Raw genomic sequence first — 25,689 nt, 5'->3', positions numbered from 1 at the left:
CCAATCCTGTTTTGCTGTTAGATTGGCCATACCCATCCCATGGTCAATAATTATATATTACCTCTAGTGAGAATAAGTGAGCTCATATCACAGATAATTTGAGAGAACCCACACATGGTGTAAAGCATTTAGGTGCTGCCTCTGTCCATTAGTAGTACAGTGGGCAGTTCTGGGGTATATTTCCTGATTACTATTGATAGATCCATTTTGCTCTTAAATATGGATAGGGATAAGCTTTGTTTTACAAGTACTGGGATTCTGTTCCAGAGTGGTGGTATCCTTTGTAAGATATTCTAGTCCCTCCAAACTGTTCTGTGGATATTGCAGAAGAGCTTTAGATCCCAAGGCTGAGTATTTCTGATACCATTTGAATTGCTGATGTGCCGTAAAGTCATCAGTACTGAGTCAGAGAATGCCTTCTATGCCAGTCACAGGTCTGTAGAATACCAGGTATAGTGACAGGTCTTTGCGTCGGTGCATGTAGGATATATTGATTAGTCATGGTATCCTTTTAGTAAGGTATCTCTCTGGGCATTCCAGTTGTTGCATGTCTCTGGACAGATACATGCCAAAGACAGCATTATACTCAAATGATTGACCTAATAAGGGCTGAATAAAGGTGGACAATGACATCCCTAGCTCTAGACAAACCCTTTGTTTAAATATTTGCACTATAGAAGGACTTTCTTACAACAATGGACACAAAGTTAGGTCACTGTCCTCCACATGAATTCCCAAATTCTGAGCAAGTCAACTGTTAGGGGCGTATTATCAGAGTGGCAGCTTCCTGGGGTAGATAACTTCCCAAAGGATATGATAATGCTTTTTTTTTGGCATTTATTTTCAATCTATGATTTTTGGCATCAGTTATTTATTTGGGACAAACCTTCCTGCAGGATGGCTAAGTCAATTGAACATTCAATGACTGCTCCTAGCTTGCAGTCATCTACAAGTTTGTCAGCCAGAACCCTTGGTATTGGCTTTTCAATCACAAAATGTAGATGACAAACAGGAGAGGTCCCAGCACTGAACCCTGGAGGACTTCACCGGTGACTGGTGTCTTTCTGGCAGTATCTTCCCCTACTTTCATTTCTTGCATCCTATCTGTGAGTCAGTTGGCAGTTCAGTGAGTGACATAGGATTTTATTCACAGTTTATTTAACTATTCTACTATGCCTGAGCAGGTGATTATTTCAAACACTTTGGCGGTCAAGGTATGTGGTATGTACTGTTTTACCTTCATCCATTGCTTTAGTGACCTTGTTAAAAAGTCCACCAGATTGTGTAAGCATGACCTGCCCTAAACAAAAACAAACTGAGCTAGGTCCTGTGTTTGAAGGTGCCCTATATCCTTATTGATTAGTTTCATGGTAAGTCTTTCCATGGCTTTGCATAAGAGGCTGGTCAGACTTATGGGTCTATAATTGCCTGAGTCTGTGGAAGGTCCTCCCTTATGCTGGGGAATGACTGTAGTTCTTTTCCACTTACTTGGTACAAAACCTTTATGGAGATTGAGGTTGAACAGTGTTGTTAGGGGAGTGGCAGAAATGTACTTCATGCTGTTTAATATGCATCCAGGGATATTATCAGAACCCATCAATGCAGTATTTTTAGCTTTTGACGGCAGTTTTAGGACTTGGTTTTGTGTGATAGCTGGAGGTGAGCCAGTTTCAGGAATATCTTGAAGGACAGTCACTGATGAGAGAAGATTAAATTAGAGTTTAATTTATCAGCCACTAGGTTCAATTTATGTTCAGCTTCAGTGTAAGTAACATCGTTCATAGTCAGCTCAGCACACTGCTTTGTTGTGCTTTTGAGATTATGAACATAACTAAAAAGAACTTTGTAATTGTTATTGCTATTTTAGGCTTAAATTTGACTTTGGTGGATTTTATTAAACTCCTGAGTCATTTCTTTATTTCACTGACAAGGACTCTAGCATTCTGGAAATTCTTCTTCTTACTGTTATTCAAAATCCTTTTCCTTTTATTGTAAAGCTTGTCGATATTATGGTTCCACCATCTGGGGTTATTATGGAGTTTGCCTTGTGCTTGTTGTTACAGGGTACAGCTGCATCTATGCAGCTGTTTACATGCTGATATAGTATGGTGGTGTATATTTCCACATATTTAGTGGCGTTTATTGCATTTGGTGGGGATTTGAAGCTTGCCAATGTATCACTTAGGAGTAGGTAGTTTGTCTTAGAGAAACTTCTAAAGGTACCCTGGATGAAAAGATTTCTGGTTTCAATTTTATTTCAAAGGAGGCGGCTTTATGGTCAGACCTAGCAAGTGACAAAGTTATGCAAGGGATGGTGCAAGATGCCCCTAGTGAGTACTCTGACTAATTTCTCCAGGGTGTCTTTACTGACAAAGTCCAGGAATCTCTTTGTTTATGCACCAGTGGTGGGGTAGGTTTCCCAGTCTGTAGTTGGATACTTTAGATCACTAGGAAAATGGTATTGAGTTTAATATCGAGAGAATCTAGTTCCTGTAGACAGATGTGGCTTTCTTGGGTCATAGAGGGAGTTCCTGGTATAGCTAGTGTTTGATATCATAGATAAACAATGCACAAAACAGCACCAAAGCGCATAGAAATTAAATTACTAATATGGTGACTCAAAATCTCATGATTCGTGAAAGAAAAGAAACAACACAGACTAGCATACATGTACGCAAGCAAGAGTATAAATACACAAGCCATCAATAGCATACATAATTCAGAATGTTACTTTAACATTTATCATTGCTTATATAATAGCTGTGAATACTATTTTAGCAGATGCACCCCACCATCCCTCTAAGTAACATCACCACAATAAATGCCACTTTAAGACACAAATCTTGTACTGTGCCCTTGCAAGACAGGACCAGATGGCAGATTTCAAATGGATGTTCAGACACTGAATGACTTAAGCTATTTGTGTTAGTCCCAGGAAGTTGCAGGCAGAGTATGCAGGCCAATATCTTTACAAACTAGGATCATAACTGCTGTTACAATACTGGCAACAGAAACCTTCCAAAGCTATACAGAATCACAACAGGCATATCCCAAGCATCTGACGGTCACTTTCTGCAGCAGTTTATGGGTTACCTGCTGGCTCATGCAGACCAAAGTATAGGGATCCCAACAACAGTGGAGAAAATGACCCCATAATGTGAGGGTTTCACTCAGTCTGAGATATATTAAGCATTCTCAGTGCTGTGATAACAAGCATGTAACTATACAATGACCCCCATAATGTGAGGGTTCCACTCAGTCGGAGGTATACCAAGCATTCTCAGTGCTGTGATAAAAAGCATGTAACTATACAATGACCCCCATAATGTGAGGGTTCCACTCAGTCTGAGGTATATCAAGCATTACTGGTGCTGTGATAACAAGCTTGTAACTATACAATGACCACCATAATGTGAGGGTTCCACTCAGTCTGAGGTATACCAAGCATTCTTGGTGCTGTGATAACAAGCATGAAACTATACATGTCAGGATTAATGTTCCACTCAAGTTGCTTATTCTTTCAGTAATGTGGAATATAAAACCGGTGGCCTGGATGTTAAGTGGTATGTTTCATGAGTGGGTTCTTGATGTCTTGATTATCAGTAGGCTTACCATAGACCACTGGTACAAAAGGGTACATAGAATACCTCAAAAAATTGACATATTACGTTTTTATATTGTTTGTCCTTTGAAGTTAGATGAAATGCTAAAAGTATGTAATCTCATAAAATGAATGCAGATGTAAAGTAAACTAATGCTAGGAATGAGTGAGGCTGACAGTTCACAGCATAGGACATACCCAGGGTGGATATAAGACCATGACATAACTAGAGTTACAATGCAGCCTGATGATTGACATATGTGGTGTCATCTTAAAAATCTTAAAATATCATCTATCTACATTTCCGATTTGTTAATGTTTAGCTTTGTTGTTAGTAGAAGCATGCAAAACTTATTGTTTATGTATGAGTCAGTTTTATATTTGTTTACAGTGATAGGTTAATTGGATATATGTACAGGAATTAGCTGTTTGTAGTTGTATTGGTATCTCTTCTTTTTCTTCTTTTTTTTTTTTCTAGTGTCCTTTTTGTTGGAGGCTCTGCCAATATGCCAGATGATACTTCTGGCATTATTTCTTGAACTACTGTTACTTTGCCATTTCTTGCTACCTTTTTAAGCAGAGGCTTAGTTCTTTGTATTACTACTTTCTTTTTTTGGTGCAGGTATACATGTAATTTAGGCCATGATTTACTGCTCTGTAAGGGACAAGTTTTTTATAGATTAGGTCTGCCCTAGTACTGCAGGTGCACCAAGTATTGCGTGGAAGTCTGTAATGGAGTCTGTTTTCCCATGATGCACTGTAACTGTCTGCAACCATAGATATTGTATCAACTGCCAAAGGTGCTGCAAGTTTTAAGGTTGAGGAAGTTAATGGGTTGAGGTTATCATCCCAGAGAATCAGTACCACTTCCAGTGGGTAGTCAGAAAGAAAAAAGAAGTACCAGCTTCTCAGGGTGGTAACTGGGGTGAAGAGTTTACAGTTGAGATATATACATACAAAGTGATTAGAGAAAGGATTACAAATGAAGTGCTGGAGAGGTCTGTAAATTTATTATTAGAGTAGAATGATTATTTGGGGTGGCAAAGACAGTAAATTTGAAGGTAGTGTCTTGACTAATATATCTGATGTGGCATATACCAAGATTGTCAAGAGATAAAGTGTTAAGGGAATGGCAAGAGGTATTTGACAGATTTGTTTGGAGATAAGAAATGAGAATAAGTTAGGTATGGCTTGCAGTAACAGTGGAGATTGGAGACATTCAAAAGGCATATGATGGTAGTGAATACAGTGCAAAGGATGAAGGAAATGAGTAAGTTGAAATAAGCTGGCAGACCTGAGAATTAAAAGTGAAGAATAAAAAGAGGCCTCATTCATACAAGTCATAAACAACACTGGGAAGTGTGATTATTCTGAAAGGAGCTGTCAATTAAAGATATGGATGGAAGGGGAGTAAATTATAATGAGATAGAAAGAGAAAGGAGTGTAGAAGCTAGAGAATTTATTCAAGAATAACCAGCAGAAGTAGTTTATGACTTTTGAGGAATGCAGGATACAGAATACTATAGGGAACAGGAACTGCTGAGATCTGACAGCAAGAAGAGAAGGATCAGGAAGAAAATGAAAGGGAGGAAGTAGACACTGAATATGGATAGGATATAAAGTATGTGACAGTGAAACAGACAGAGCTGAGGAAGAAAAAGATGGGGAAATATAAAAAAATGGGACAGGCAAAGTTAAGATGCAGTTTGGTGACAGAAGACAAGGAGTAAAGAGAAGAATGGCCTTATAGAGAGGGACAGCAGGTGTGTAGGAGACTCAGAAAGGTGAGGCCTGTGGTGCTTGACCAGTAAATACATCTTTTGCATAGATGGCAAATAACGAGTTTTGGAGATATGGGGGAAAAAGGGTGTGCTACATGCACATTTGATAGGAGTGCAGGTAAATAAGGAAGTTATGAGGTGTGGTGGTAGTGGAAATCTGACTAAGAGAGCATAAGAAAAAATTGGAGCATTCATGGATGTTGCAGCTGCAGGTGAGTTGGCCAAGACAGAAAAGATGAAGCTGATTAATATGGCAGTGCTGGTGAAAAATTCTATAGTGCGATAATGGAAGGAGATGGTGGAAATAGATGATGAGGAGGAGAGAAACCTGAAATGTTTCATAAAGCTGAGGAAAAGGAATGGCTGAAGATGGTAGATGAATGACTGTGGGACTGAGGGGGTATGTCAGGAGTACTTTGTGGTTCAGACAGGAAGTACGACAAGGAAAAGAGAAGGCGGCAATAAAGTGAAGACTAGCAACTGAGAAAGGAAATGAGAGAAATGAGTGCGTTAATATGAGAAAAGGATGTGGTACACAAAACAAAGTGAAAGATAACGAGGAAGGAATGGGAAAAGTATGTCTTCTTGTGGTGAAATAAATACTCTTTTGATATATGATAAAAGTACAGTTGTGTAAAATCTTACCGTAGCAGTAGATGTCCATCTCTTCACTGTTAACAGTATCCAAAGCAGAAGGGAGATCTCCTGCCCAGGGCAGCCTGACACTCAGCCAGTATATAAATGCCTAATGATCTTGTATGCACCATAAGTCACATTTATACTCCCTGCACAGAAAGTAGGGCATAAAAGAGATGTACGGACACAACTACCCAGAACTAAATTGCACCACAAGTGAACAGTCTCCATAGGACAAAGGAGTCCATGTACATCCAGAAGGAAAAACTGCAGAAGAAAAAGGGGAACCCTCAGCAAGAAGGTAATGTAAAACAAAAACCATAACAAACAAAGGGGGTTGGAGGGAGGGAGTGAATACTGCAACAGTGAAGAGAAAGACATCTATGGATATGGTAAGATTTTACACAACTGCATTATGTCGTTCTATATCACTGTTGTAGTATCCAAAACAGAAGGGAGAGTGAAAAAGCTCAAAAAACAAAATGGGAGGTAGAAGACTGAGAAGACCCCTCAACAAACCCACATAAAATGGTTTCAGCAAAATCTGCTCTGGTCTTAGAAACCATATCAAACTTAAATGTATGCACTAAAGAACAAATAGCAGTTCAAGGATGAGATTGGTGTCTAACCTCTTGAAAAAGGCATGGTGCCAGACAGAAAATCTTTTCCAATTGGACATATAAGATTTCCTGGTAGAGAATTTCCTTGCTTCCTGTAAAACCATGAGTACATTCTCAGAAAGGAAATTTCTAAAAAGGATCAAAACCCTATCACCCACAGTGTCAGTTAAAGAGTGGAAAAGTAAGGAGAGAAAACAAACCCCTTGTCCTGTGTGAGGAGATCCAACTAGTGAGGTAACTTGTGGTGATTGCCCCTGGCCAGATGCATTAATAGGGGGGACCAGTGCTGTCTTGGCCAAAAACAAGATTTTCAGGGAATCCAGCTGAATCTTCTGTAGAACTCTTGAAAGTAGAGGAGGGGAGAAGCATAAAGAAACATCCTCTTCCAAGGAAAAGAAAGAGTGTCCATCTTCCACTCCAGGTGGCATAGCAGTCTGGAACAGTATAGAGGAAGCTGCCTGTTCAGAGGGGAGGCAAAAAGATCTACCTGAGAATACCCCACCCATGGACAATGTCCAGAAACACATCTCTATGAAGCATCCATTCATGAGCCTGTGTTTTGGACTTGCTGAGAGAGTCTGCCATAAGATTGTGCTCTGAAGGAATGTATTGTGCCTGAAGAGTTAACCGATAACTGAGAATCACCTCCCAAACTTGAAGAGCCATCCTGCAGAGGAAGTAAGATTCTGTGCCTCACTGTTTGTTGACATACCACATCAGTGTAGTGTTGTCTGTGTACACCTTCAAGGGGCCTGGAGAAAACATGGGGTGAAAAGATTCAAGAGCCAGAATCCGAGCTCTCATCTCTTTAATGTTGACATGGTCTGACTGCTGGTGGGGAGGCCAGAAATCCTGAACTTTCAGGTGATCAAAAGAATTCCCCCACTCCATGTTTGAGGCATCGGTGAACAGTTCTTGAGAAGGGACTGGAGGCTGAAAGGGATGATCTGGGTTGATAGCAAACTGTCGAATCCACCATTCAAATTCCTTCTTTAGAGAGAGGAAGTAGAGGTGCACTGAAATCCAGAGGGTGACAATGCTGCAGCCAAACTGACATGAGGTACCACTGAAGTTCCACACATGCAGTCTTGCAACAGGAAGTATTGAAATGGAAGAGGTCATGAATCCCAGGGCCCAAAGAAACTCCCTAGCTGGCATGGCAGTCAGATGAAGAAGAGACTGAAAGAAGGCTGTCAATGACAAAACTTTTGGAGGTGGAAGAGAGGCAAAAATTGGCACTATCTGAATCCTGCATCCCAGATACACATGATCCTGAGAGGGAGTCAGGACGGCCTTTTGGAAGTTGATAGTGAACCCCAGACTTTGAAGAAAAGAGATGGTGAACCTCAGATCCAGTAACAATCAACTGGGAGAATGTTCCTGAAGCAACAGGTCATCTAGATAAAGAAAACTCTGAATGTCTCGGAGCCTGCAGAAAACAATCACAGGCGCTAGGCATTTTATAAATATCCTTGTGGCAGCAGAGAGGCCAAAGGGCAAAGAGGAGAACTGAGAATGAAAGGAATACACAGAGAAATGTAAAAACTACCTGAAAAGAGAGTGAATAAGGATATGAAGGTAAGCATCTTTTATATCCAAGGCACTAGAAAAGCCTGGGGTAACAAAAGAAGAAACAGGATTTGAAGAGTAAGCATATGAAAAGAAGGGATCTTGAAAAAGGTGTTGAGCTGGGAGAGATCCAGAATAGGTCCCCAAGTGCCCTCCTTTCAAAGAACTAGAAACAACCTGGAATAAAAACCCTACCCCACTTGGGAAGTGGGGAGAGGTTGAATGGTTCCTTGGTTCACCAGGGACCCAAGAATCTCTGGAAAATAAGGAAGTTGCTCTACAGAAGTTGCGGAATCCCTGAAAATGGAGGGAGAGACTTCCATACCATGAAGTAACCCTGACGGATGATAGAAAGAACCCAAGAGTCTAAACTGATGAAATGCCAATTTGAAGGACAAAGAGAAAGCCAAAGGGACAAAGGAACCTGTTCTAAAAGGGGGGAGCTGTGAAAGAGAAGTGAGCTTGTCAGATAAAGGAGGCTTCTGGGCCACAGATATCTGAGAAGCCTTAACAGAGGAGGCTCACCTCCCACTCTTCCTGCCCTTGGAGGCCTGGCGGGTTGTCTGAGAGCAAACGCTGATTTAGCAGGATAATTCCTTTGGAATTTAGGGATAGGAGAGAAAAATATGTTTAAGGTCCTGCAAGGCTTTGCTTTTCTTTTGAAGAGACTTAAACATGTCTACACCAGCAGTCCCAAAAATATGTTTATTATCCAAAGGACCATCCAACAACTTGGCCTTAATATGCTTAGGCAAAGACTGAAGACAAAGCCAAGAATAATGCCTTATGATAGACCCAAAAGCCATAGCCCTAGAAGAGGCATCAGCAGCATTATAGCTACACTTAACTGAGTGGTGAGCTACTTGAGAAGCAGAACCTAAAAAAAGATAAGGCAGAGGGTTTGCCTTCAGAATCAGGAAGGTCAGAAATAACCTGACAAGCCTGAGCAATCAAGGCCCGAGCGTACCTGGTCATGTGGGTCTGGTAATTATCAGCCCTAAAAGCCAAAGTAGCAGCAGTGTAATCTTTTTTTTTTTTTTTACTAATCCTACTATCCTTATCAGAAGGCAAAAATTTGGTAGAGGGCAAAAGCTTATAAGGTTTGTCGGAAGAGACTGACACCACAGCAGGATCAGCTGAAGGACATTTAAATAAAAACTGACAATCCTCTGGAACTTTATAGAACCTGTCAGGCTTCTTAGGAGCAGGAAGCTGAGAATCAGGAGGCTTGAAAGCAGCAATGAAAGCATCTAACAAGGCAGCCAACACAGGAGACACTGCTGATGGTTTAGCAGTATCCACATGAAACAACTCATAATGTCTTCTCCAAATATCAGACGCTTGAGAAGAATCCCACTTAAAGTATTCCATCATCCCAGCAATTGTGTCCCCAAAGGACAATTTCTTAAATGGACACTCTGTGTTAACAGGCTCTTCTTCATCAGAACCATAAGCCAAAGGCATCTGTGAAGAATAGGATAAAGACACCTCATCACACACTGAATCATATATATATATATATATATATATATATATATATTTTTTTTTTTTTTTTTTTTTTTTTTTTTGATCAGACTGATGCAGTCCCTGGACTTCTGTAGAAGTATGTATGCAAATGGTCATGGTCTTCTGTTGCAAAGGGCTTGCCAAACTCCTTAACCTGGTAACAGCAGCCCCATTATCACCCATTGCAAATGGTTCTCCAAAATCTTTAACCTAATAATACCAGCCCAAGTCTCACCCATTGTAATAGTACCTACAGTCATCTGAGTCTCATGAAACATTTTGTTTTTTTAACTGTTTCAGCAGCTCATCAACTAGTAGGTAGTCATTGAGTCTTAATGAATTACTATAACATTTTTATAATGTTCAATGTTTCAAGGATCTGGAAAAGGCACCTATTTCACAACCAGCATAAAGGAGGACCTTCTAAAACATTTAAAAATTAGAATTGTATCTCTTTTATCAAAAACCCTATAACACTAAGTAATTTCCCTCCGACGCTACTTAGCTGTTTACTACTAATATGTACTTATTCCCATCACTTCTATATTCTGTGCATCTTCTAACTAACCTACAGTCTCCACTACTCCGTAAATTCAAGGAGGCTTACAGGATAGCTAAAACTGCTGTAGAATATTACTAAAGAAGACACCATCATAGCCTCAATTTTTTATTTGTTTGTTTTTCAAATGTCTGGAATTTAATCAGCAAATATCCTTAATTCAGTCAGTACTTTCTCAAAAGCTGCTATATCTAAGCAATTATTTTGGCTAATACTCTAGTGTGCTGCAGGGCAAACAGACTATTTAGAGCTTGTACTGGACAGTTACTGTTTATTCAAACCAATTAAGCAGTATGGAGGTTCTTGCTGTCAGGCATATACTGGTAATCATTAAGTTAAGCTACCCCATGCTTTAAGATATAAGATATATCCCTGAGGAGAAGTTCTTTAAAATATAAAACACAGTGTGTCTAACTTAGTATCATATGAGTTGTTACTAAAATCAGTGTCTCGAGAACTTTTGCTAAATGTACTTATTTTATTTTTTGCAAAACCTTCATTAAACATAAGATCAAAACATGTAATCAAATAACACACATATGTAGCTAAGGATTTATAACAAACATATACATAAAAAATGCTGCACATCCTAAAGAGCAAGCTATGACTTAGCAATACAATAAATGAAAATACTCCAGTACTCAGACCAAGAGCTAATGTTTAAATTTGATTTCATCACAACTTAAGTCTATAATTAAGTACACACATTTTCCTCTGGGATTTCCTTCCAACACACACACGCACACACACACACACACACACACATATCTATCTATATATATATATATATATATATATATATATATATATATATATATATATATATATATATATATATATATATATATATATATATATATATATATATATATATATATATATATATATATATATATATGTTTCTCTCTCTCTCTCTGTTTATATATATATATATATATATATATATATATATATATATATATATATATATATATATATATAAAGAAAGGCTAGTACAGAAATCAACACATTACAAAGCCAAGGTTGAACTAATCACTGGGTGGAACCAGAAATGGATGCAATACTCAGAAATCAGTATTTGATATCCCAGTCAGAGGGCAACTGAAATCTAAGCCCATCTCTGATAGTACCTATAACTGTGTCCGAAATCCCATGTGTCTTATGACCTTCCCCCTTGCTGTCCTCCTCTTTTGTTAAGATGGACAGGGGCAATTTAGCTTCAGCAAAACCAGACATACAGGGAAAGGAACCCTTGTTGATCCACAAATAACACTTGTTTCATTCTGCTTTGAATAATTAATGAGAAATCCAAGACCCCCTTTTTAACCTCTAATAATGAAATGGGGAATCCATCATATCCAAAGCCCACCAGTATAACTCCTTCATGCATATGCTTTTGTATAGAATTACCCCACCTAATTCTGTCCTCTTGCAAATCCTTTATATCCCAACCAACCTCTTTCAAATATCTCAGGTGGGCATTTCTCATACTACTTAATTGGGGATATTGTCAGCATGATATCTTGGCTGAGGGACAGTGTAGACCTAAGTCTGTGTAAGACAACATGCTGTTATTCTTAAAGCCCCAAACATCACTCACATTAACCAACCATAGTGGTCTTCCATCCTAGAATAACAACCTATTATTTAATAAGGAAGCTTCCATGGACAGCACACATTTTGGGATTTGTTTCCTATGTCTTTCCACCCAGTACCAACTGTCCATATGACCCAGATCCCATAAGTTATAGGATGGGGTATTTTTAACATAGGAACATAGGAGATTACTAGGCTATCAACCTGGAGGCCATTTTAAGCCTAGCCATTTCAATTCAATGTAATACCATAGAAGTACTAGTCATTACCCCAGATTGCATTTAATGATGACTGCCCATGTCCAGGAAGGTTGTGGGCACTATCACTGGTAAGAATTTATGGCGCCCCATCCACTCGTCCAGGTTCCTCTTGAACAGTGTCGTAGAGGTGCTCTGTTTCACATAAATTGGTAGCCTGTTACAAAGATGTGGCAGTCACTGGGAGATAAATGTGTCCCTCCAGCATGTCCTATTTAAGTTGCAGACCATATTTAAGTCCCTGGAATGGGTAGCCCTAGACCCATTTGATTTACAGATATGCAGTAAGTTCATTAGGTTTGGGTCTTAGGTTGCTCTGTAGGCCAGGCATAAGTCTCCACTAAGAATGAAGAATAAAATCAAACAAAGTAGGAACAACCTGCTGAAACAGAAACGTCCGCTGACAAAACCATTTAAAAACCCCTAAGAAGTCTGTATGATACAGAATATAGTGACAGGGACTTTAGTCAGTCCGTGTAAGGCACATGCTGGAGGCCCTTGATCATCTTTGTTAGAAACCTCACAGGTCTCTGTAATCGCTGCAGGTGTTTAGAACAGTACATACCAAATGGAGCGTTATACTCAATTATGGGCCGGATAAGTGCCGAATATAAGGGAGTTATAACTTCTTTTGCTCTTTAGGCGATGCCTTTACTAATCAAGTGAGTTACATGGAAAGCTTTCCTTACAACTGTAGACATGTGGTGGTCGAAGTTATGGTCGTGGTCAACCTATGATCCCAGGTACCTTACCACTTCATGACTACTTAGGGCATTGTTGTTGATTTGATAGTGTGAAGAGACATTGTTTGTGCTGAAGGGAATGATGAAGCATTTCTTTGCATTCAGTTTGAGACCATGACTAATACACCAGTTGTTGGTGTGTGTCAGACCCTCCTGGAGTATACTGACATCATTTGGGAATTCAGTGATTGCACCTAGTTTGCAGTTGTCTGCAAACTTGATCAGCCACAACCCTTTAGGTCTGACCTGAACTTCTGAGAAGTATATACTAAACAGCAGGGAGGTCCCAGCACTGACCCCTGTGGCACCCCACTGGTAACAGGTCTGCTGGTTGATGTGGAGTCACCCACTTTGATAGTGCGTGTCCAGTTTGTAAGCTGGTTTGTGAGTCAGTTGGCAACCCATCTTACAACAGAGATAATGTCAGTAATCATGTACTGAAGTTTCAGGAGTACCCACATGAGGCATATCTTAAGTCCCATTCTCCAAAAATACCCAACAACACATACAATCCTACTGGATAAGCCCTTAATGCCCACAATCCAACAATAATGAAATCCTCAGAGGTACTCCCAAATGTTTGGAGGTATAAAACAGCAAGAATAATATACAATCAAAACCAGCTGTACAGTTAGAAACAGAAAAATGATAGAGGCTGGGTCATTAATGGACAACAAACAGCCTTCATGATTCTTATAATCGCCCTAAGGGTTCCATTAGTGGATACCAAATAGACTAGCCAGCCAAATGAATAATGTTTTCCAGACACCATCAGGGTGCTAAGACACCTACTATATAAAAGTACATACCAGAAAATGCTTTCAACATAAGTCCATAAGAGAAGCAAACCACCTCAGTTCAACAGTCTCCAGGTAGAATGCAAATAGCCATTGCCAGAACCAGAAGCCATCTTCTCATTCATTAACCACTGGGGAAAACAACAGCAGGTAACTGGACCAGAAATAAGAGATCAGGTTGGTACAGTGCACTCCAAACCCACTTCTATCTCATTAGAGAAGTTTGTCCATGAGTTCTCCACAGAGTCCACTTCTTCTGTTGAAATCTCCTGTAATGAAAAATGATTGTTATGGGTTTTGTTAAGAACAGAGAGCCTGTTACACATAGAAACTATAGAACAGTGCAAGTTAGGTCTCACAGCACAGGACTTTCCATTAAAGTCAGGCTCTGCAAAGCATATGTAGGATCTTTCCCTGTCTATACAGATTGGTTCTTTTTGGTTCTTTCTAGGAGAGAAAGACAGTGTTCTGTTCCTGTTCTTGCCCACTGCAGACTCTGAGGAGATTCCTTGAGTAACTTCCACACAGATTGTGGGTCCCAGGGCTCCTTTACCCTGAATAAACTGCTCTGCTTCTTCTGGATAGTTATGAGTAATGTGCATATTCCCTCTACAAAGACACAGAAGTACAGGGTAATGCAGCAGCACCAAATATCCCACCTCTCTCTGCTATTCCTTAAAAACGGTGCCATGACTTTCCTTCTTGCACATAAAGATGCACTGTAGTCTGAGGCTATCTGCATTCCATGATGAGCTAGCATGAGTTCCAGCCCCAACTCCCTAGCTCTCTATCATTGAAATCCAGATACTTAAAGTGTCAACATAGATTATTGTTTGTAGAGTGTGTGTTAATCCCCTAGGAATGTTCAATAACAGGGGCCATGGATGTCTTCAAAAGCATGCAGATTTCTCTTTGTATAAAAAGAACAAGGTCTTCTTCCTTACATTTCTCGTGTAAGGCAATTACCCAAAGATTATTTCTCCTTGCATGGCTTTCCATGTCCTCCAACTTTTGCTCAATAAATTGGGCATCCATTTGCAATTTCTAAATGTCCTTTGAAGTTTGTTTGTGTCTTTCGGCTTTTCCCGGTTAGGGGTCACCACAGTGGAACTCCGGTCCGCTAATGATTGGCAGTAGATTTTTACGTGCTGGCTTGCCGGGCCTAATGCACAACCTTCAACGAAGGAACACCCATTCACACATGTCGCCACGCAGAAGACGCGCTAACTGAGAACTGAACAGGCAACATCTAACTGTGAGGCGACAACGCTACCGCAGCAGCACCACCACAGTGTCTAAATGTCCTTTGAAGTGATAAGTGGTAATTACTCATTTCCCTGCCATTTCTGCCTGTTGTTGAACAAGGTCTGTTTTGATCTCTGCCAGTTGCTTATCATTGCTTTTTGAAATTGCCTTAAATGTGTGTACATTTGCGGCATTAGATTTCATTATTTCAGATAGGCGCTCTAGGTAAGCGGAAATCACTTTATGCTCCTCAGAAGCCCGATGATCTTTCTCCATCCGGGCCTGAAATGGTGTTGGCCTCATCAGTCCGAGGTGGAAGAAAAGAATGGGATTTCCTGCTTTATATTCGCTTCCATCAGTTTTAAACTTAGTCAGACTCAAAGTGGAATACTTCCAAAAATCTCATTTGATCAATGAGTAATTTAATATTTATATGCTTACTAACTAAGCTAATTTTAAGCCATGAAGGGCATAGGGTCATGTGCCCAACTGGCCCCACCAACTTTCGAGTAAAGCGCAGATTACCTCCAGTACCTTATTTAGTAGAGCTTGTGATCTATTAGATGTTTGTGAGTCCTTTGTAGACCTCCCAAGCTGATATACAAGCTGTGTTAGTCACATTCACTGTTATTTATACATCCTTCTGTATCTCTGCAGCCTATGTATTAGAGATATATTTCATGTTTATAGACCTTCCCTCTCTGAAGCCCAATAGAATTGTCATACATTTTTATGTCAGTGTTTCCAAACAACCTATACAAACAATACTGTCTGAAATTAGTATTCACTGCATGTACTTGCTATGTATTATTCTCATAGTTCCCACTGCTTTAAACCCTACTGCAACCTGTCTCAAGTTGTTCTTGATTTGTACTGACCTCACGTACTTAAATATTTTGAGAGCTTTGATGTCCTCTGAAGGAATGTTGTTTTTTTCTGCCCATCCTTTTTAAAGCGGCTGGTCATACCCCTTTTAGCCTTCTTTCCATCAGTGATACTTTTCTTCAGTTACCTTATACCACCTCCTTTGGCCACCTGAGTTTGAGTCAGTATTACCAACAAAAGGCCTCCTGGTTAGCAGTCTGGTCAGTCCCTATTGAGATAAGGCAGGAAACACAATGCTTTCATTATGCAATGACAACAAAATAAATTATATCTACACTGGTTCATAGGTAGGTACTAGGCTATCAGCCCAAGGTCTTAAGTAAGCCTAGCTAACAAGGTTCCCTTGCTTATGCCACCCAAGAAAGTTAATTTCCTGTGCCCCTCTCAAGCATGGCCACTGAAGTAATCCCTGGGGTGTATTTCCCATCCACTCAACAATATTTTTCTTGAAGAGTGCTAATGAGGAACTTTGCTTGACATAGATGGGTAGTTTGTTCCAGAGTATAGGAAGTCTCCGGGACAGGAATGTATCCCTCCAGCATGTCCTGTTTATTGTGGTGACAAGGTTTAGGTCCCTAGAGCATGTAACTCGGAGGGATTGGGATTTCTTTAGCTGTAGCATGTCCATGGGTTTAACATAGCTTTCTATGTTAGGCAGAGATCTCCTCAGAGTAGGCGATATGCTACAGAGTAAAGCTGGAGTTTTTTTAGACGGTCAGTGTAGGGCATCTGTTTGAAGCCAGTAATCCTCTTTATGAGGTACTTCTGTGGCCTTTTCAGCTGCTGCAGATGTCTTGTGAGGTACATTCCAAAAGGAGCATTGTACTCTATAATGGGTCTAATGAGTGCCAAGTAGAGGGGAACAATGACCTCTTTTTTCCTGGATGAGAACCCTTTTGTGATGAGGTGTGCTACATAGAAGATTTTCCTGATTACTGTGGCGATGTGATTATCAAATGAGAGACTACTGTCCATCTGGGTCCCAAGGACTCTTATCACACATTCGGCGTTAAGTAGACTGCCGTTTATGTGGTAGTTCATGGGTACAGAGTTTTTACCAAAGGGGATGATAATGCACTTTTTGGCATTGAGCTAGAGGCCATGCCTCCGACATTAGGCATCTGTCTCAGTGAGGCCCTTCTGTAGGATGTCCACATCATTTGGGGACTCGACTATGGCTTCTAGTTTGCAGTCATCTGTGAACTTCATTAGCCAGAGGCCTTCTGTGTTAGCCTGTACTTCAGAGAAGTAGATACCAAACAGGAGAGGTCCCAGGACTGAACCCTGTGGTAGTCCACTTGTCACTGGTTTGAAGTCAGATTTGGAGTCTGCAACTTTTACAGTGTGGGTTCTGTCAGTGAGCCAGTTGGCAACCCATCTTTTGAAGTAGGGATTTATAGGTTCATAGGTTCATAGGTTGGTACTAGGCTATCGGCCCTAGGGCCTATACAAGCCTAGCCATAACAATTTCCTGGCTATTTCTTCCCACAGTATTTACTTCCCTAGACCCCTGTCTAGCAGGGCGACTGACGCGATCCCCGAGGTGAATTTCCTATTTCCCATCCAATCATCAAGGTTCCTTTTGAAAAGGGCCAAAGAGGCGGTCTGCTTGACAATGTATGGGCAGTCTATTCCAGAGTCTGGGGAGTCTCTGGGTTAGGAACCTATCCTTCCAGCATGTTTTGTACATTGTGATGACAAAGTTTAGATCCTTGGAGCATTTGTCTCTGAGGGATTGGGATTTCTTTAAGTGTAGCATGTCCAACAGCTCTGGATACCTAGTTTAGTGAGTTTAGCTATAATTCCAGAATAGTGGATGGTGTTGAAAGCCTTGGCGAGGTCAAGATAGGCTGTGTGAACCACCTTACCCTCATCTACGGCTTTGGTGACTGCCTCAAAGAAGTCGATCAGGTTCAGAAGGCATGATATGCCTTTCACAAACCCAAACTGGGTGGGGTCCAGAGTTTGGAGGTTACCAATGTCTTTGCTTATGAGTTCCATGATGATACGTTCTATGGCCTTGCTGACCAGGCTCGTCAGGCTAATAGGGCGATAGTTCCCAGGATCAGTGGTGGCTCCCCCTTTGTGGAGTGGGATAACTGTTGCTGTGCACCATTCAGTGGGCACAAAGCCTGACGTGAGACTATGACTGAATATGGTGCTTAGGTGAGGAGCCAGTTAATTCTGAAGATCGTGTAAAACGCAGCCTGGGATGTTGTCCAGTCCGATGGATGCTGTGTTTTTGATTTTAGAGAGTGCAGCTTTTACCTGCATAGATGTGATTACAGAGACTCTGCATTCTTCCTGTATAGATATGGGCCCTTTAGGGGGTGAGAGGGGAGTAAAGTTAGTACTGAACCTAACTGCCAGGATGCTGGCAATATCAGTTGGTTCTGTAATTTTCATGCCATTGTGCTGTAACTCAGAGCAGATCTGGGTGTTGCCATGCCATTGAGATTCTTGACATAGCTATAGAATGCTTTGTGGTTGCCCTTAGAATCAGTGACGACTTTGTTTTTCATAGCTAGCTTTGGAGGATCTTATAAGGGATCTCAGCTTCTTACTGAGGCTGACCAGGGAGCTCCTCCACTCATGGGATTTTACTCACTTTTGCAGCAGTTTCTTCCTTGTGTTGTAGAGTTTGTTTATGGCAGGGGACCACCAGATTGGCTTCCTTTTTTTGGAGGATAGCATCTTGGTTCTGTTGGGATAGCACGATCCATGCACTCGTGTAAGTGCTTATAGAGTGCATTTGTGTAGGATTCAGCAGTCATAACTGTATTGTCCGTCTGCATGGATGTCATGAAGTTCACCACTTTTGTCTTAAGCTTGGAGAAATATTTTACAGTGGTTTCCTTAATGGTGGGGGGGGGGGCGGGATGCGGATATCTAGGGTGATTAGCTTATGGTCAGATCTGACCAACGAGGAGTTGACTTTAGGTGTGGAACACCGGTCACTCATGTTGGTAATGACTAGGTCTAGGATATTGTTCCCCCTGTTGGGGGTGTGGATAGGTTAATCCAAGGCACTGGAATTTATGAATTCCAGAAAGCGTTGAGCGAAGGAGTTGGTACACAAGTAGTTTTCCCAGTTAATGGTGGGGTAGTTGAAATTGCCCAGTATTAGGGTGTTTGGTTGAACCCTAATATTTTCCAGTATATCAAGAAAAGAAGAGTGGGAATCCTGAGGCATGGTGGGGGATCTGTAGCAAGCTACAATTTGGATTGCAGTTTTGCCCAGAGTTAGTTGCACTTGGATAACCTCGGATGCATTATGCTGCACAACTAGCTTGGAGGTGTGGATATCCTTAATGAATATGGACACACCTCCACCTTTGGTGTTCTGGTCCAGGTTAGATGGCCGAAAAGTGTGGTATGAGTTATAGCCTGGCAATGCAGGGGTGTTCTCTAGAGCTTTGAACCAGGTCTCAGTCACTGCACAGATATCAGTGTTCTCCATTTTAAGGAGTGCCTCGAGTAAGTGCATTTTGAGATTTAGACTTCTAGCATTAAGTAGCATTACCCTCAGTTTTTGCTTGCCTGTTCCTGTTACAGTGGTGAATTTGTCATTTGAACCTTGCCTAAAAAAGGCACTATAGGGGCAGCAAGTATCCGGAATTCCAGGGGCGACAGGTGCAGGCCATCTCTGGCAAAGCATCGTGGTCTGTCGACCATGTCATCCCAGGCAGACAGATACTGGATCCCCTTGGAATGACACCAGAAGCTTAGCCAATTGTTGAAGTCAATCATTTTGTCCTTCAGTATCAGGATGCTACTCAGGGCTAGGGTCATACCTGCCTGGGCTACAAGATCAGAGAGCTCTTCTATGTCTCTTTTCATGTAGTCCAGGGAGGTACTTCTCAGGTCATTCACACCAACATGGATAATGACAGAGTCATAGTTGTACTTGTTGTGGAGTGACCTGAGTGCGTGGGTTATGTGGCAGATCCTGGCACCCGACAGGCAGCTGACAGTAACCTTCTCCTTATTTAGCCTGGTGAGTGGGACATCAGTGTGCCTGACTATAGAGTCACCTATGACTAGTGTGCTGGGTTCGTTGTTTTGCCGTATGGGCTGTGGTTTATTGGCACACTGAGTCTGTGGGCTATGTGTCATTTGGGTTGTGTTGGGGGGTGGAGGTTGCGTGCGTCTCTGCTTTGGAGGTCTCTGTTGCTTGAGCAGATTATTATTGAGAGCCTCCGTGAATGTTGTTTTGTTTCTATGTGTGGATTTTGGTGGTGTAAGTTTAGTGGGACTATGTGATGAGTGTGGTGTGGTGCAAGTGTTTACCCTCTCCTCTTGACTGTCAAGTTCAGTCTTGGTTGGAGAGAGCTTTACCTCCAGTTTGGCTAAAAAAGTGCATCTCTCACAGGTTGCAGTGTTGGGTGGTAGAAGGAGAGAGTTGTCTGTGCACATGAGGCAATTGCTACATTGCCCCAAGATGCTCAGATTCATCAGATAGACAGGAGAGAACACTGGGAGCTGACCCTTGGACATGCCTGAATAAAAAAATTCTTTCCTCTAGACAGTTGAGGAAAGTGAGTATAAGAGCTGTTTTTCTCTAAGCAAGTGAGGAAAGTAAGTACAAAAACTGTTTTCCTCTAGGTAAAGAGGAAGGTTGAGTGCTGTAGTAATTTGTAGCTTATTTAGTGCTAACAACAAGTTCTGAACAGGTGCTAAGCACGAATAAGCCTTGTTGCCCACTCAGCCCTCCCGTTTTTGTGATGGCTTGAGGGGTAGGGAAGAGGGTCAGGCTTGACCCTCTTCTGTCCCCCTCAGTAGGGTATTTGGACTTGAGATGGTGATTTGATGGTGGATGACTTGGAATGGAAATATAGAATTGATGATGATATTAAGGTGAGTGGGGGCGCTGCCTTCAGGATTACTATGACTTGGAATGGAAATATGAAATTGATGATGATATTAGCGAGGATGCTGCCTTCATGATTATTAGGATAAGTGGACAGGTGGGGGATGCTGCTTATCCAGGGTGAGCAGGTGTGCTGCCCTTATGTTTACTAGCAGGTAATACATCATGCATTTATTCTGAGTGTCATAAAGGTAATACATTGATATATTAAATATGATTCTGGTTAATCTAATATTGCACTTGTTGCCTGTTTTGGTTCAGCATATTTCGATTTTAGGTTGATCACAACACAGGCATTTTCTTTCTTTCATGGTGCTAGTTTACATCGGGGTTTCTGGTGGGTTGCTTTTGTTTGAATCATAATATGGTGGTGGCTCTAACCCGGTTGCTGCTTTGTATTGCTGGATCTGATTGTTTAAGTTGTCGGCTGAGTGGGGGCTCGGTAATTGTATGATCCTTGTTAAGTGTCTGTCATGGTTTGCTTTAGATAGGGTTTAAGTCATTGGGGGTGTTGTGGTTGCAACAGCAGCTGAAGATGTAATTGTTCATGGTGACCCCCCCCCCTTTTTATTGAGGGTGACAGAGGGCTCACTGAGTATCTTTTCATTTGTTGCTATGCTTGCATTTCTGGAGCTGGGGTGGTTTGGAAATGTCCGATACTTTTGTGTGAGGCTGGAAATTGTGTGGTGTCCTCTTCGGTTGGTTCGTTGCTGGATTAGTGTGGTGCAGGCTTTGAGAGGCTTTGACTTCCATGTTTACTTCTTTGGTGGGCCCCATTGTTGGTTAGTGTTTCGTGGGCTTGATGGCGTTCATGTTTGCTACCAGCTGTGTGTGTGTGTGTGTGTGGGGGGGGGGGGATAGGTCCAGGCACAAAGAAAAAAAAAAGAGAGAGAGAAAGAAATGATGGTCGCATGGTTTTGCATGCTTGCTTTGGGGGTGCTTGCCATGCTGGGGTAGGGTGATATTGCTCTGAATTTAGTTATTGTGGTCAAGTGGTACTGTCACCTCCAGAATAATTTGTACATGACTGAACGCGGTTACTTCTCATTGTCGAGCGTTTTTGGGATACGGGCATAATTAATTTCTGTGCTTCAATTATTATATTGATGGTGTTTGGTTCCATAAAAAAAAAAAAAATGTTTAAATAAGAAAAGTTGGATAGCACGATGGTTCATTTTGGGGCAGTGGTCAGAGCAGGCCTGGGATTACATGCGCCAATGGCACAAGAATAGCATTAAAAAAAAACACACCCTTCTGTTACTTTGCATAACCGTTTAGGCTTAAAAGCATTATGGGCGTTGGGCAGTTCCCAGCAGTTGGGTGATTTATTTGGGATGAGGGAGCAGCAGGACTTTGCATCCCCACTGGAAGGAAGGTGGGGTTTAGGTTTCGCCTACAGAGTCTGTGTGTGAGAACACCCTCCCTTTCAGTTTGATATATAAAAAGGAATGCTTTTGACTCATTCAACGGTTTGATTTAGAGATGTAACCAAAGGTATTTTTATTTGTAAACAAAAGGTATTACAATACCATAGGCAGCAACACTAAAACTGTAGTAGCAGCAGCAGAGACAACATATCCATGCACATGTTTCCAACCACAGAAGCAAATATTTCTGCACAGGTGCAACAGTTTTAAGGAGATTTGTTCTACTGTGCCTTACAGAACTGTTACCCTTCCCCCTAAAATTACTTAAAATCACTTTCTGGCATGCACAAACAGCCTTTCTAAGGGAAAAGATCTCACTTTCAGAAGTCTGAATATTTTCTGCAGATCATGCTTTCCAGATTTTGAAAAGGAGGAAAGGTGAAGATGGACTAACTTTGTGAATTTGACAAGAGAAAGGAAGTTTAGGTTTCTGAGTCGATGCGTCCAATCTGTATGGCTTTTGGCTGCATTTTCGCAGGATAAGTAAGAGATAACCCAGGTACTGGCTGCTCATTGCGCATGTGCGGTGTACTGGTAGCAGCTGTGGGGAGCAGGGTAGTGCAGGGCATACCTCAATCATCCGAAATGGTGACAACAATTTCAGATTTGTCCCGCTTAACCCTTTAAAAAAAAATAGAAGATGGTGACTGGTGGAATCTCCGGCCTCCACAGAAGGAGTCTGGTTTCTCTGGAACAAGATAAACTTTGTTTTAAGTGGCTTGCCTCAGTCTTTCTTGTGACTGGTTACATTCTCAGGTGTCAACAGTAAATTCGATGTGGGAATTATTCCTTTTCACATACCATCTCTTAATACTTGATTAGGGGACATAACACCAGCTTTGTAGGGATTGTCTGGGAAGCAGTTCAGATGTATCACTGAAACTTAAGGATATGAAAACTGTTGCCATGGAAAGGGGGGGATCAACTGTATAACTTAGTCAAAAATACCGTATTTGCATTCATGTACACAACCTACTTTCTAGTTTTCTTTTTATGAGATAAACATCTTTGTCTGTCTACCCATTATTGCAGAATGTGAAAGGAAGTAGTTAGAAATGTATCTAAAATGGCATAGACACTGTAGAACTAATTTATCTTCATAAACACAAAGCAATGTTTTATACAATAAAGTTTCTCAGAAGTAATTTATTACTTTTAAAGATGGTTATGCAGCTTGAGAAACTACAGACGTTTTAAAAAGAGAAGAAAGCTGGGACTTTACTGGGAAAATTATAATATTCTGACCTTTTTGTAGATAATATAACCTGCATTAGAAAAAAATGTAGACATTGTTCTTACAGATCATATCACGATTGTTTGGTTGAAAACTATTAATGCTATTAAAAAGCTAGATGAGACACTGAGGAGTAAATTAAATTAGTTTACCAGCTATAGTAGAACACTAGTACAGTGCACAGGCTTTAACATATGATATGTATTATGTATGATGCACATAACGTGGGAAGGTTATACACATAACTAGTACAGTGCACAGGCTTTAACATATGATATGTATTATGTATGATGCAAATAACGTGGGCATGTTATACACATAACTAGTACAGTGCACATACTTTAACATATGATATGTATTATGTATGATGCACATAACGTGGGCAGGTTATACACATAACTAGTACAGTGCACAGACTTTAACATATGATATGTATTATGTATGATGCACATAACGTGGGCAGGTTATACACATAACTAGTACAGTGCACAGACTTTAGCATATGATATGTATTATGTATGATGCACATAACGTGGGCAGTTTATATACATAACTAGTACAGTGCACAGACTTTAACATATGATATGTATTATGTATGATGCACATAACGTGGGCAGGTTATACACATAACTAGTACAGTGCACAGGCTATGATATGTATTATGTATGATGCACATAACGTGGGCAGGTTATACACATAACTAGTACAGTGCACAGACTTTAACATATGATATCTATTATGTATGATGCACATAACGTGGGCAGGTTATACACATAACTAGTACAGTGCACAGACTTTAACATATGATATTTATTATGTATGATGCACATAACGTGGGCAGGTTATACACATAACTAGTACAGTGCACAGGCTATGATATGTATTATGTATGATGCACATAACGTGGACAGGTTATACACATAACTAGTACAGCGCACAGGCTTTAACATATGATATGTATTATGTATGATGTGCACAGGCTTTAACATGCATACTGCACAAATGTAATGGATACCAGATTCAGGGAAAAAAAAAACACAAACACTAAATGGTTACAATTAACCATGTTAAAGTACAAGATCACATTTATTAAAGTGTCTAACAAACTAGGCACTATGCAAATGCAATAAAAACATAAATAAAAGTAGAACTATAAAAAACAAACTACAGGATAGCACTACATAATTATATGTAGATAAGCTTATAGATAAGCTCACCAGCTTAAATATAAACCCCTATGTCACTAGATGGATTGCAAACTGGCTCAAGGATAGAACCCACATGGTTAGAATTGCTGGAGCCATGTCAGACTCCAAACCAGTTACAAGTGGTGTCCCACAAGGCTCAGTCCTGGGACCTCTCTTGTTCGGTATATATTTCTCGGAGGTACAGGCCAACACAGAAGGACTGTGGCTGACCAAGTTTGCAGATGACTGCAAACTGGGCACCATAATCGACTCTCCAGCCGACACAAGCATCCTCCAAAAGGGCCTCATAGAAACAGACAACTGGTGCCAGAGCCATGGCCTCAAGCTAAACGCCAAAAGTGTATAGTCATCCCTTTGGCAAAACAAAGTGCCCACAAATTACCACATAGGTGGTAATCCATTAAGTACAGAAGAAGTAATTAGGGACCTGGGGACCCAAGTTGATAGCAATCTCTCATTTGACAACCACGTGGCCAAAGTGGTTAGAAAAACATTTTATATAGCCCACCTAATCATGAAGGGATTCACATCTAGATCAGGGGAGGTCATCATGTCTCTTTACTCATCCCTCATCAGGCCCATAATTGAATACAATGCCCCTTTTGGGATGTACCTTACCAGACACCTGCAGCAACTGGAAAGACCCCAAAAGTACCTCACCAAGAGGATCAAAGGGCTCAAACAGATGCCATATGCTGCCCGGTTAAAGAAACTCCAGCTCTACTCAGTGGCATATCGCCTGTTCAGAGGCAATCTGTGCCTGACATATAAAGCCATGTCCAACCCAGAATTAATGGACATGCTGCACCTCAGAAAATCCAAATCCCATCGAGCTACGTGCTCGAGAGACTTAAACCTCAGCACTGAAATAAATAGGACATGCTGGAGGGACAGATTCATAACCCAGAGGCTCCCTTCACTCTGGAATAAAATCCCAGTCCAGGTTAGGCAGAGTCCCTCATTGACTCTCTTCAAGAGGAATCTTGATGAGTGGATGGGAGATCTTAGGTTTACCCCGGGTATCACTTCTGTGTCACTGTTAGACAGAGACACAGTATACTAACCTCGAAAAAGGGCATAGTAAAATAAATTTAAAATGGGTGGCGAAAGCCAAACACATTCTGGCTAGGCTTATAAATGCCCTAGGGCAGATAG

The sequence above is a fragment of the Protopterus annectens genome, chromosome 13.part0 (genome assembly GCF_019279795.1).
Source record: "Protopterus annectens isolate FY-2018-M chromosome 13.part0, PAN1.0, whole genome shotgun sequence".
Classification (NCBI taxonomy): domain Eukaryota; kingdom Metazoa; phylum Chordata; order Ceratodontiformes; family Protopteridae; genus Protopterus; species Protopterus annectens.
This window is presented reverse-complemented; position numbering follows the sequence as displayed.